At 41.9% G+C, this 12,478-nt stretch overlaps 1 protein-coding gene across 2 annotated transcripts in view; it reads right to left on the bottom strand.

Annotated features, from left to right (window-relative positions):
* The window catches only part of RASA2 (RAS p21 protein activator 2), a 216,491-nt gene that overhangs the window by 146,278 nt on the left and 57,735 nt on the right, over positions 1–12,478 (bottom strand). The gene's annotated exons all lie outside the window — the stretch shown is intronic.

The raw sequence follows: 12,478 nt of genomic DNA, 5'->3' as shown, positions 1-12,478 counted from the left end.
AGTAGTTTAATAGCTATGGTACTTCCCAGTATTACGTTTGTGATATACTGGCTGACCCACTGGGGTATCACATGTTGTAAAAGTAAAACTGCATGTATGCTCCTATACTCTAGTAGTGCCAAATTAAAATCATGGCTGGGGATTACATTTTTTTTTTTTTACCCTAGTCATACTAGAAATTACTTCTCTCAGTCAGCAAGTAATAAACCATAAAGCAAGTATAATATGACTTAAAACAAGTTATAGTACTCAACAAGAAACAGATCATCCCTAAGTTTTATGCAGCAAATTAACCTTTTGAGTGCCAAGAATCCTTATAAGATGTGCCATAATGGATCAGACCTCTCCATGACAATGGCCAGTCCAGCAGTATCCTCTCCTTCATACTCATAGGCAGGAGATATGTGGTGGCTTTCTACTACATAGAAAATATTGATTTATGGACTTTTTCTCCATGAACTTGTCCAAACCCTAAATGCTATAATCACGTCCTCCAATATTTTCACAACTTAATTTTGTGTTGGGTTAAAAATACACTTTCTCCAATTTGTTAAAATGTGCTACCTATCAGTTTAATGGCATCTCACTTTATTTATTAAAACCACCATTCCCATCTTTACCTGTCCACCTCATTCAATTTTATAGACCACTCTCCCTTCTCTCACTCAGCCATCTCTTTTCCAATCTGCAGAGTTCATTCTTTCTTTTAAAAAGGAAGGCACAGCAGGATTATCTTGAGCACGCTCTCTCATCATGGGTCTATCTGAAATCTTTCAATTAATTTATATTTTTTTCTCTGCATTTGTCTATTAAATGCAAATCATCGTAAAGTTTGTGTAGTCTTGGTAAATGAACATGCAAGTTACTAAAGCCAAAACAGGTTAAAGGCTCTAAGAAATCTGATCAAAAGTACACTTCATTACTCTTAAAAGTGCTACCAACAACCTAGTTTCTCATATAGCCTTTTGGCAGCCAGAAATATAAGTGGAATTAGCAATGCAACTCCGGTATAAGCCTTTTAATACAGGATTTGCAATATAAACTGCAAAAAAAACCAAATCCTATCAAAACATGGCAACATGAACATTAATCTATTTATTTGAACAAATGTACCAAGTACATTTCTACTAAATCAAATAGGCTTACAATATACAATAAGAACAGTTAATTTATCTATATATTTTATTGACCAGCAAGTCAGCTGGCAAAACAAAACAAACAAAAACCCACAATATACACCAATTTTTGCTGTGCTCTTATATATAATCTCAGTATTACAATCAAAAAGAATCCAGCACCCAATTAGCAGGTCAATTTAGGATATGAATCAACAGGATTCTTGAGGGAGTTACCATTGTGACTCCCAGCTAAGAACTAATCACTGCAACGGATTCACTGAGTTGGAAGGGAGGAGGGAGATATAAAATAAATTCCTCCTATCCACCAGGCAGTTGCAGGGAATGGAGGAGCAGACTAGTGGTTAGAGCACTAAATGGACAATTAAAGTCACATTCAAATCCTGCTGTTGCTCCTGAAATATTGGGCAAGTCACTTAACCTTGCATTGCCTCAGGTACAAATACTAAAAAGTTCTATTAACTCTATACCTCTATTGGCAGGGGAAATGTATTGCCTAGGGCCCAATGGACCATATTCCAGTCATGTTCCCTTATAAAGTTCTCTAAGGTAATTGTAAATATTAAACATGCTTGTTTACACTTAGATCATATTCCAGTTTCTTGGCTTAAAATTGCAGGACACGATCTTGAACTGTTATTACACGTTAAATGGGTTTGAATTTGGGAATGGTCCCAGATTCCTGAAAACACTCAACTGTTAGGCCAGTAGTAAAAGATATTAAAGATTTAAGTACAGAATTATAGGTCTATTCCAAATTTATCAACATTTGCAACTAAAAATGGTGGAACAACTAGTATTAGAACAGTTAGTGAGCTTTATAGTCTCTGCCAATCTTTTGCACTCTCTGCAGACAGGGTTCAGAAGGGCCATAGTATGGAGACTCTGATCACTTATTGCACTGAGTGAGGTTTATGAGCACTTGGATAGTGGTAATATTGTTCTTGCTATATCGTTAGAATCAGCCTTTGCATTTGATCTGATAGACCCTCCATTATTACTGCAGCAGATAGGTATTACAGGGGTAGTTTTAGAGTGGTTTGACTTATTTTTGAGTAAAAGAACATTTCAAGTGTCTTTAAACTCATTTTACTCTTCAGATTATCAACTGGATTGTGGAATATCACAAGGTACACTATCCCTAATGTTGTTTAATATATTTTTAAGTCCTTTGCTTACTTTAATTCAAAGTTTTGGTTTGAGTGCATTTTGTTATGAGGAGGATATTTTAATTATTGCATGAATAAGTCCACAAACATTGGATATTACTAGCTTGCAAAGTGGATTAAATGCAGTTTCAAAATGGTTATTTGATCATCACCTAGTTCTGAATGTTCAAAAAAAAAACTTGGATTACAGGGCACCAGGATAGGCCAGCCATGATACAACTTTTGTTTGGGATTTCAAAGACACCAGTAGAATCTTTTAGATATCTGGGGATGCTAACTGACTCAATGTTAACTTTTGAGGATCAGGTCAATAAAGTAGTGAAGGAAGGCTCTACAATGTTACAGAAGTTAAGGGCTTTAAAGTATTTGTTTAATGAAGAGGTGTTGCACACTTTTATACGAACTGATAGTGTGATTAGCCTCCAATCACGTTTTCCCTATCGGCACTGTTCTATTGCACATTTTTTTTTGTACCGTTCATTTCACACTTACCAAGCTAGCATTACAATTTTTACATTTTTTGTCTATAGATTACTGGGTTAAGTGTTTCGTTGCCTAAACACGCTTTCTGATTACACTCACTACACAGGTCAATACATGCTTTGTCTATATTCTCCCCCTATGATTCACCATTTATTTTTAATGCCAAATTTCTCTAGCGCTTTTCAACAGGAAATTACATGAAAATGCACTGCGGTTTTGCAAAGAAAAAAGTGTTCACATCTTGAACTAAATAGCATCACATCCTTAGCCACAGGATGAATGAAAACAGAAGTGAACACTATGTGGTTTGAAACAAATAAAAACTTAATTCATTAAGGGCTTCTTTTACTAAGCTGTGCTAATGATTTCTGCACAATAAATGAGGAAGCCCACAGGAACTGAATGTGCTTCCTCTCATTTACCGTGCAGGAAAATCGCTAGCGCGTATTTGTAAAAGAAGTCCTAAATGCTGTTCGAGCACAAAATTGCGTCAGTTAAGTTTAAATAGATCTCTTACTTATAGCGCTGGGGTAGAGGTCTTAAAATGTGGTACCCGATAAATGGGGCTCCCTGCTCAGGATTATTTAAAAAAATAAATACAAAAAAAAATGAAGGAAAAAAAAATAAAATCCCAAAATATAATACCAGATTTACTAGCAAAGGTCATGGTCCAGGGACCAGGACCCTTCCTAGAACCTTGCATAGGCTCTGAATCCAATCAGCATAGCTCTGAAGTGACTCCGCTCTCCCCCCTACCCCATCAAGCCCCAACTGGGGAAGCAGAAGATTTGACCGGGGATCTTTCTTACCCTGAAGAATCCACTAGACCACCAGGGTGGCTTGATATGTGCTGGGAGGACATCCAGGGCTGGAGGGGGGGGTCTGGAATATGTGGGTGGATGGGTGCGAGGAAAGGAGGGTACTGTTTAAAAAAAAAAAAAAAAAAAACAACCCATAAGGTTATCCATTTCCCCTTCCTCGTCGGATCCCTGTGCACTCAAAGCAAAGCAAGCAAACCTAGGAGCTGCTGCATCCACGTTGTCGTTCTTTATTGCTGGTGGAATTTTTATTTAATCTCGCTTAGATTTTCAAACATGCTGGCTTGTGCATATAGATGTACACAGAGGAAGTACAACAATGGAATAACTTTTTTATAGGTAGAGTAGTAATTTGTTATAAATCATAATCAGTGTGTCATTTAGAGGGGCTAGTTAAAGGGACACCCTAGTACTGTTATATTCGTGGAGAGATTTTTTTCTCCTGGTAAAGGGCCACTAAAACAGACATGTTATAAAAATCAGGTGTTCAACATTCAGAGTTTCCATCTATCTATCTATCTATTTACTTATTTATGGCATTTATATCCCACATTAACATGAATTAGGCTGAAACCTGGGAGCATTTAAAATCTTTTTTTTTCCCTGTGCCTACATCAAAAGAAAAAGGAGATGGCATGTGGGAACTTGCTCCTTTTATTTTGTGCATTGCAGTGGTATATTATAAAAATGCACTTGCCTTTTTTTTTTTTTTTTTTAAATGCCCAATTTGATATATATACTAATCTCAACTTTGTTAAATGTTTCAGACATACAGTGGTGGAAATAAGTATTTGATCCCTTGCTGATTTTGTAAGTTTGCCCACTGACAAAGACATGAGCAGCCCATAATTGAAGGGTAGGTTATTGGTAACAGTGAGAGATAGCACATCACAAATTAAATCCGGAAAATCACATTGTGGAAAGTATATGAATTTATTTGCATTCTGCAGAGGGAAATAAGTATTTAATCCCTCTGGCAAACAAGACCTAATACTTGGTGGCAAAACCCTTGTTGGCAAGCACAGCGGTCAGACGTCTTCTGTAGTTGATGATGAGGTTTGCACACATGTCAGGAGGAATTTTGGTCCACTCCTCTTTGCAGATCATCTCTAAATCATTAAGAGTTCTGGGCTGTCGCTTGGCAACTCGCAGCTTCAGCTCCCTCCATAAGTTTTCAATGGGATTAAGGTCTGGTGACTGGCTAGGCCACTCCATGACCCTAATGTGCTTCTTCCTGAGCCACTCCTTTGTTGCCTTGGCTGTATGTTTTGGGTCATTGTCGTGCTGGAAGACCCAGCCACGACCCATTTTTAAGGCCCTGGCGGAGGGAAGGAGGTTGTCACTCAGAATTGTACGGTACATGGCCCCATCCATTCTCCCATTGATGCGGTGAAGTAGTCCTGTGCCCTTAGCAGAGAAACACCCCCAAAACATAACATTTCCACCTCCATGCTTGACAGTGGGGACGGTGTTCTTTGGGTCATAGGCAGCATTTCTCTTCCTCCAAACACGGCGAGTTGAGTTCATGCCAAAGAGCTCAATTTTTGTCTCATCTGACCACAGCACCTTCTCCCAATCACTCTCGGCATCATCCAGGTGTTCACTGGCAAACTTCAGACGGGCCGTCACATGTGCCTTCCGGAGCAGGGGGACCTTGCGGGCACTGCAGGATTGCAATCCGTTATGTCGTAATGTGTTACCAATGGTTTTCGTGGTGACAGTGGTCCCAGCTGCCTTGAGATCATTGACAAGTTCCCCCCTTGTAGTTGTAGGCTGATTTCTAACCTTCCTCATGATCAAGGATACCCCACGAGGTGAGATTTTGCGTGGAGCCCCAGATCTTTGTCGATTGACAGTCATTTTGTACTTCTTCCATTTTCTTACTATGGCACCAACAGTTGTCTCCTTCTCGCCCAGCGTCTTACTGATGGTTTTGTAGCCCATTCCAGCCTTGTGCAGGTGTATGATCTTGTCCCTGACATCCTTAGACAGCTCCTTGCTCTTGGCCATTTTGTAGAGGTTAGAGTCTGACTGATTCACTGAGTCTGTGGACAGGTGTCTTTCATACAGGTGACCATTGCCGACAGCTGTCTGTCATGCAGGTAACGAGTTGATTTGGAGCATCTACCTGGTCTGTAGGGGCCAGATCTCTTACTGGTTGGTGGGGGATCAAATACTTATTTCCCTCTGCAGAATGCAAATAAATTCATATACTTTCCACAATGTGATTTTCCGGATTTAATTTGTGATGTGCTATCTCTCACTGTTACCAATAACCTACCCTTCAATTATGGGCTGCTCATGTCTTTGTCAGTGGGCAAACTTACAAAATCAGCAAGGGATCAAATACTTATTTCCACCACTGTAATTATCTACTTGCTCCCATGATATAACTGAATTCTATTAGTCTGTCTCACTGTGGGGCCCTTTTACTAAGGCATGTAGGCGCCTACACGCATCCAACATGCGTCAATTTGGAACTACTGCCCGGCTAGCTACCGCAAGCCTCAGGCGGTAATTCCATTTTTAACATGCTTCCAAAAATAAATTTTATTTTCTACTGCGTGGCGCTAACTGGGTAGGAATCAGCAGTGTACACACACTGATTACCACCTGGTTAACGCACGAAACCTTACCACTAAGTCAATGGGTGGCAGTAAGGTCTCGGGCTCAAAATGGACGCGAGACAATTTTTATTTTGCAGCATGTCCATTTTTAGCCCCCCCCCCCCCCCCAAGGCCTTCTTTGCAGGCGCGCTGAAAAAATACATGCATCTACACTAGCGCAGGCCATTTTTCAGCACACCTTAGTAAAAGGACCCCTGTATTTTCAAATGTAAGCTACACTGAATCAGAAATTGCTTGGGATAATATGTGATATAAATGTGTAAAAAAAAAAAAAAAAGTCCCTTATTTCTAATAATCTTTTTTGCTATTGTTTTCAATAGCATTTACTATTCTTTTGGGTGAACCAGTGCGACACTAATCTCCACCTACTGGCTTCAGCCCATATAACAGGCTAGATAGGTTCACCCCCCACCCCCGTCTCCTGCTTCATCTAACCTCCTTGGTAAAAAGGGTGGAGAGAGCGTAGGTGAGTGCAGGGAAGAGGGGAAAAAAAGATTGGTAAGAAGGACATACATGGAGGAGTAGGGAAGGGAAAAGTGGAAATAGAGCACATGGGATAGAAGGGGATGGGGATGGAGAGGAGAGCACAGGAGGACATGCTGCTCATGGATATGTGTATCTTACTTAATTTTGTATTTAGCAGAGTACAGAAGAACTTTATGTTACTTTTACTAGTATTTTTACTGATTATAGAATCTGGCTTTCTTGGGAGGGGGTCAGGGTGACTGCGGCTCAGCAAGGGCAGAGCAGGCCGAGGGCTGCTGGGATGGAGGAAATTTGAGGCAGGGACGAGTTACCTTCCACTCAGGGACAGGTTAGATTTCTGTTCCCGTGCAACTCTCTAGAGCAGAGTAGGATCTTGCACACTTTCAACTAGCTGGGCATGCTGCACCTTATAGGATTCCAAAGTCTCTCTCTGGACACTGAACCACTCCAGTAAATAGTGAAACTGCAAATTTTAACCTGGTTTTATGTTGAGGTGGAAATCTAGTACATGAAATTAAGGAGACTGACACCCTTAATACAATGTGTAAAGCCCTGACTGAAACAAGCACCCCCCCCCCCCCTTTTTTTTTTTTTTTAACTCATTCATGTGCCTACAAGAAGCCCCTGTGAGAGTCCTTGATCACTCTGTGAAGGTACACATCCAACTGAGGTGAGAAATTCGTTTGGACTGAGCAAAATGATCACTGACTAGAGGGTCTTGATATGGAACTGTGTTATGGAAAGGGAAGCATTATCTCCCTTCAAGTCCAGAATGGTTCAGAAGGAGCCACCCTTCTTGGGAAACACAAAGTAAACGGAATACTGACCTTGACCCTGCTCCACCATCCTGAGACAAATTATCCGCTGCAGGGTGACCTCCACTGCCTCCCTTTTCAGTGGAGAGCCTCAGGGTTATACAACAAAGGCATCAGAGATTGGCTTGGCAAGATTCCACAGTATAGCCCTGTTGTATCACCTCCAGAACCCACTAGTCTGAAGTGATGAAGCCCACTTGTGGTCAAGCAGGAGCCCAGCTGATCTTCACTTGGGGGGGGGGGGGCTTGACAGCCGAGGACAGTGCTCTGGAATCCCTTGCACTTCAAGCCTAACAAAAGGGCAACTTACACAGACAACTAGACCCCTGAGGTCCATCTACTGAAGTGGCAATGGTCTCAGTCCTTGGAGAAAGACCTTACCCCCCCCCCCCCCCAAAAAAAAAAGGCAAACCAAAGAGCATGGGCGTTCCTCTGGAGGCGTCTGATGCATGGACTCCCCCAGGTCCTTCCTCATCTTTTCCAAGCACTCACCAAACAGCAACTGGCCTTTATATGGCAATTTGTTTAGACATGCCTTGTCAGCTGCCCAATGTTGCAGTTACAGCCATCTGTGGGCCACCCCCACAAAAGCCATCGAATGCAAACAGATGCGGACAAGATCATAAAGCACTTTTGCCCCTCTCACCAACCATTTTCAACCTAATGATGATCCCTTTGGCAAAGCTCCTATCAAACCATAACCTCAACCCATATATATACGCCGATGATGTAACAATATACATCCCTTTCAAACAAGATATCAAAGAAATCTTCAACGAAATCAATCAAAGTCTACACATGAACACATGGGCAGATGCATTTCGTTTGAAATTAAATGCAGAAAAAACTCAATGCCTGATACTCACCTCCCAATACAACACAAATGAATTTACCGCTATAAACACACCAAAACTAAACCTTCCAATCTCAGAAACGCTAAAAATCCTTGGAGTCACTATCGACCGCCACCTAACACTCGAAACACATGCAAACAACACGACCAAAAAGATGTTCTACTGCATGTGGAAACTGAAAAGAATAAGATCTTTCTTCCCAAGATCCGTCTTTCGCAGCCTAGTGCAATCCCTCGTACTCAGCCATCTGGATTACTGCAACTCACTATACGCAGGTTGCAAAGAGCAAATACTGAGGAAACTTCAAACAGCCCAGAATACAGCAGCCAGACTCATCTTCGGAAAACCAAAATATGAAAGTGCAAAACCCTTACGAGAGAAACTACACTGGCTTCCACTCAAGGAACGCGTTACTTTTAAAGTATGCACATTAGTCCACAAAATCATTCACGGCGAAGCCCCAGCCTACATGTCTGAGTTAATACACTTACCACCCAGAAATGTTAAAAGATCATCCCGCACTTTCCTCAACCTCCACTTCCCTAATTGCAAAGGCTTGAAATACAAGACGCTACACGCGTCAACCTTTTCTTACATGAGCACGCAGTTCTGGAATACACTGCCGCGCAACCTGAGAACGATCTAACCTCCTTCCGCAAATTATTGAAGACCCATCTTTTTGAAAAAATTTATGGAAAGAACCAAAACACAAAGTCCAGACTGACTGCTCATTAATGCATCAATACATCCACTCTTGAATTCTCATCCCCATAATCTCACCTCATCCATACCTTTACTCACAGAAATATGTATACCATATGTATTCGTGTCTTAATATTGCCCGTTTAGCTTCCCGTTGTCTCCTCCCAATGTTTCAAGGTCTTGTCCATTGTTATATTCCTTAACGATACTTTGATTGTCTCGCATAACTCTTCACAATGTAATCCATAACCAAGTTGTAACAAATTGTATTTCCATTATTCACATTATATTGTAAGCCACACTGAGCCCGCAAAAAGGTGGGAAAATGTGGGATACAAATGCAATAAATAAATAAGTCCATGCAGAATTCCAGGCAGTCTACCTCTGGGGACTCCAGCAGCTGCTAAAATCTGCTTCAAGAGGGCTCAAGCCACTTAACCCCCATCGAGCCCCGATACTGATTAAAAAAAAAAAAAAAAGCAAAAGCTGAGAGGTAAGAAGGCACTGGCAAAGATGCACTTGTGTGAGCTCCTGAATCATTCTCCATTTGTTAGCGCTAGTGAACTTTTCCATCAGTTGTTTTTTTTTTTTTTAATATTGTTTATTGGCACATCATCATACAATGCAAAATATCGTAACCACAAAATAGAGAACAACATTCCACAAAAAACTGACAAAGAAAAATGTCAGATCTGAACCCTTTCCATCAATTGTAATGGGGAAAAAGAAGAGAAAGACCAAGACTATTGTTAAGGACAAGAAAGTTCTGTACCAGAAATTGGAATATGTAGAGAATCAGCTGAGGGGGAATAACCTTAGAGTTTTTTTCATTTTGCCAAGTTCCCTCTGTATAAAGGTTGGCTGCAAGCTTCTTTTCTGTGGTCCTTAAATATATATTTGTTTTATCATCATTTTCCTTACTTGTCTCCTATTTCTTATGGGAAAACTAAATTTAGATAATTGTGGAGTTCTAATACTATGGTGCTAAAAGTACAGAGACTTACAAAGTTACACGGAGGCATATTCTCAAAGCACTTAGACTTACAAAATCGTACAGTAACCTATGGAACTTTGTAAGTCTATGAGCTTTGAAAATGAGTCCACATTTTTCTTAATCACATTTTTGAAATGTAATCTAAGTATTAAAATGCTCATAAATAAAATTTTTTATAGCACAAAAATAACAACATAAGCAGGCTGCACACTCACTCGCCCTCCCCTTTAATGCACTCACAGATCAAGCATGAGACAGATTCTCTTTTTTGGGAATAAATGTCCACAGCTTTATTGAAAAAAAAAAAACACATTAAACAATCCCTTATGCTTGACGTTGTAGATGCTTCTGCCCTCCGCCATGCCTTTCCAGCTAGAGAGCCTGCATCACCGCCCCACGCGTCGGCCAGCCATGACTCCGCCCCCAGCGTGGCCGAGCACTCCCCGACCAGTGTTCCACCTGCCACGTATACCCAGCGAGGTGATTGGTCTGCCACCAGTGAGTGCTCCTATCCCTTGCCTGAAACGGCCGATCTTCCTTTCACCTGTTGTTTCAGCACATCCCAGAATTCCCAGGTTCGGGTGCCTCCGCTGCTGTGACAGTGTACAATGGTTGTTCATAACACACCTAGAGGGAGACAAACAACAACAATTCCCTTTGGCCTCCCCTTGACCCCCTCCTTCCCGCAATCCTAACAGCACATCAATTTCTAGAGAACATGGTAACGCAAAGAAATGACAAATCAATCACCGGTGGGTACCGCAAGTTAACATTACTAGGCAATCCCCAACAATCTCTATAGTAGCGCAGTACTACAGAGAATTAACATACCACTCAACAGTGAGTATTATAACCTAACAGTAACAGTGCATGCAGATGATCCCCCAAGACTCTGTAGCCATAGCATGGGGGACCCAAGAATTAACAAGTCAATCAATAGTGGGTATCTCAACTTAACAGTAAATCTACAAGCTGCTGGGGCCCCAAGCCTCTATAACCGTGGCCCTGTGCACCCAACGCCCATCCTGGGATGCGTGAAAAAGGGGGGGCTAGGAAACTCCTGCACCGCTCGCTGCCGAAGGAGAGACTCCCCTCGTCTCGTTGGCAGCTTTTATACGGTGCAGAGGGACACCAACCGAGGCTCCTCCCTCCTCCTCCGGCCTCCCCACCAATGACGGGCTGGGTCCCCCGCGACGTCATCCAGGCAAGTGGGGAAGCCGAAAGAGAAGGGGAGCTCAGCCAGGGTACTGCCGTGTGGCAGCTGCCATGTTACGTGCAGCTGCTCGGCAGGCACCTCGACAGCCTTCTCGAAGTTGCTTAAAAGGAGTTGCTCTACCTTCCTGTTGTAGGCATCCTTCTGCATAGAGCCCCCTTTGGCCAGAATAGTCATCTTCTCAGTCACTACTACCATCACCAATGCATCTACCTTAGGAAGGCAAAATAATCTATCTGCCTCCTCTGCAATGACAGGTAGAGTCTGCCCAAAAGCTTTACACCCTGTAGAATATGCAGGGCTTCCTACTTGGCTAAAACCACCAGGGACTGGGCCCACTGCCTGAGCCAGTGCCAAAATATGCATGACTGCAAAGCTTCTCCAACTGAAGAGCCAACTACTGGGAAATCCTCTTCCTTAAAGAAATCCCCCTGGACACTGAAGAAAAAACTTCTCATAGAGACCGCTTCAAATTCCTCCTTGTCTGGCCCCTATAAATCCTCTAAATGGGATGCAGTCGGGCTTAGAACCCTATAGAGATCAGAGGCCACACTACAGAACCTAGGCCTTATAGGACCCTGGATGGTGCTCCTAGATGGCCTTGGGCATTCTCCCAATCTTAGGGTGTTTCTGTGGGTGGGGTGGGAACCCCCACAACAGCGAACTTCTCCCCCACTAAGACCTTCCAGTTTCAATCTTAGATAGTCTGAAACAATTCAGGCCTCAGGGCCCACAAGGAACCATACTGGAGTTGGAACCTTTGGGGGGGGGGGGGGGGAGCACCCCCTTAACACCTCAATGGCAGTGTTGTAATTTTGTTCTTTAAATGACAATTAAATTGCATTGTGAGCTAAATTATATTGAATATTGAAAATAGAGAAATAGAGGATTAAATTGCTACATTTTTTGAAAATTAAAGGAATCTGTATTATATTTTGCACAATTTGTTAACAGGAAGTTTTTCTGACTGATTAGGAAGAAGCTCAGGGTATGGACTGAAATCCTAATATTAAAGCAATCAGGCTGAGCTTCTCAAGTCTCCTTCTCCTATCATGAACATTACTTATACCAGCTCTAGTGACTATGAAAAGTATACCTCTAGTTTACAGCTTGCATACTGTGAGAGTGTGTCATGTGGGACTTTGGTGGGTTGGCTGCACATTTTCTAGAATGGTTGAATC

The sequence above is a fragment of the Microcaecilia unicolor genome, chromosome 10, assembly GCF_901765095.1.
Source record: "Microcaecilia unicolor chromosome 10, aMicUni1.1, whole genome shotgun sequence".
In the NCBI taxonomy this organism is placed as follows: domain Eukaryota; kingdom Metazoa; phylum Chordata; class Amphibia; order Gymnophiona; family Siphonopidae; genus Microcaecilia; species Microcaecilia unicolor.
Note: the sequence above shows the minus strand (reverse complement) of the source record. Positions and strands in the feature narration are given on the sequence as shown.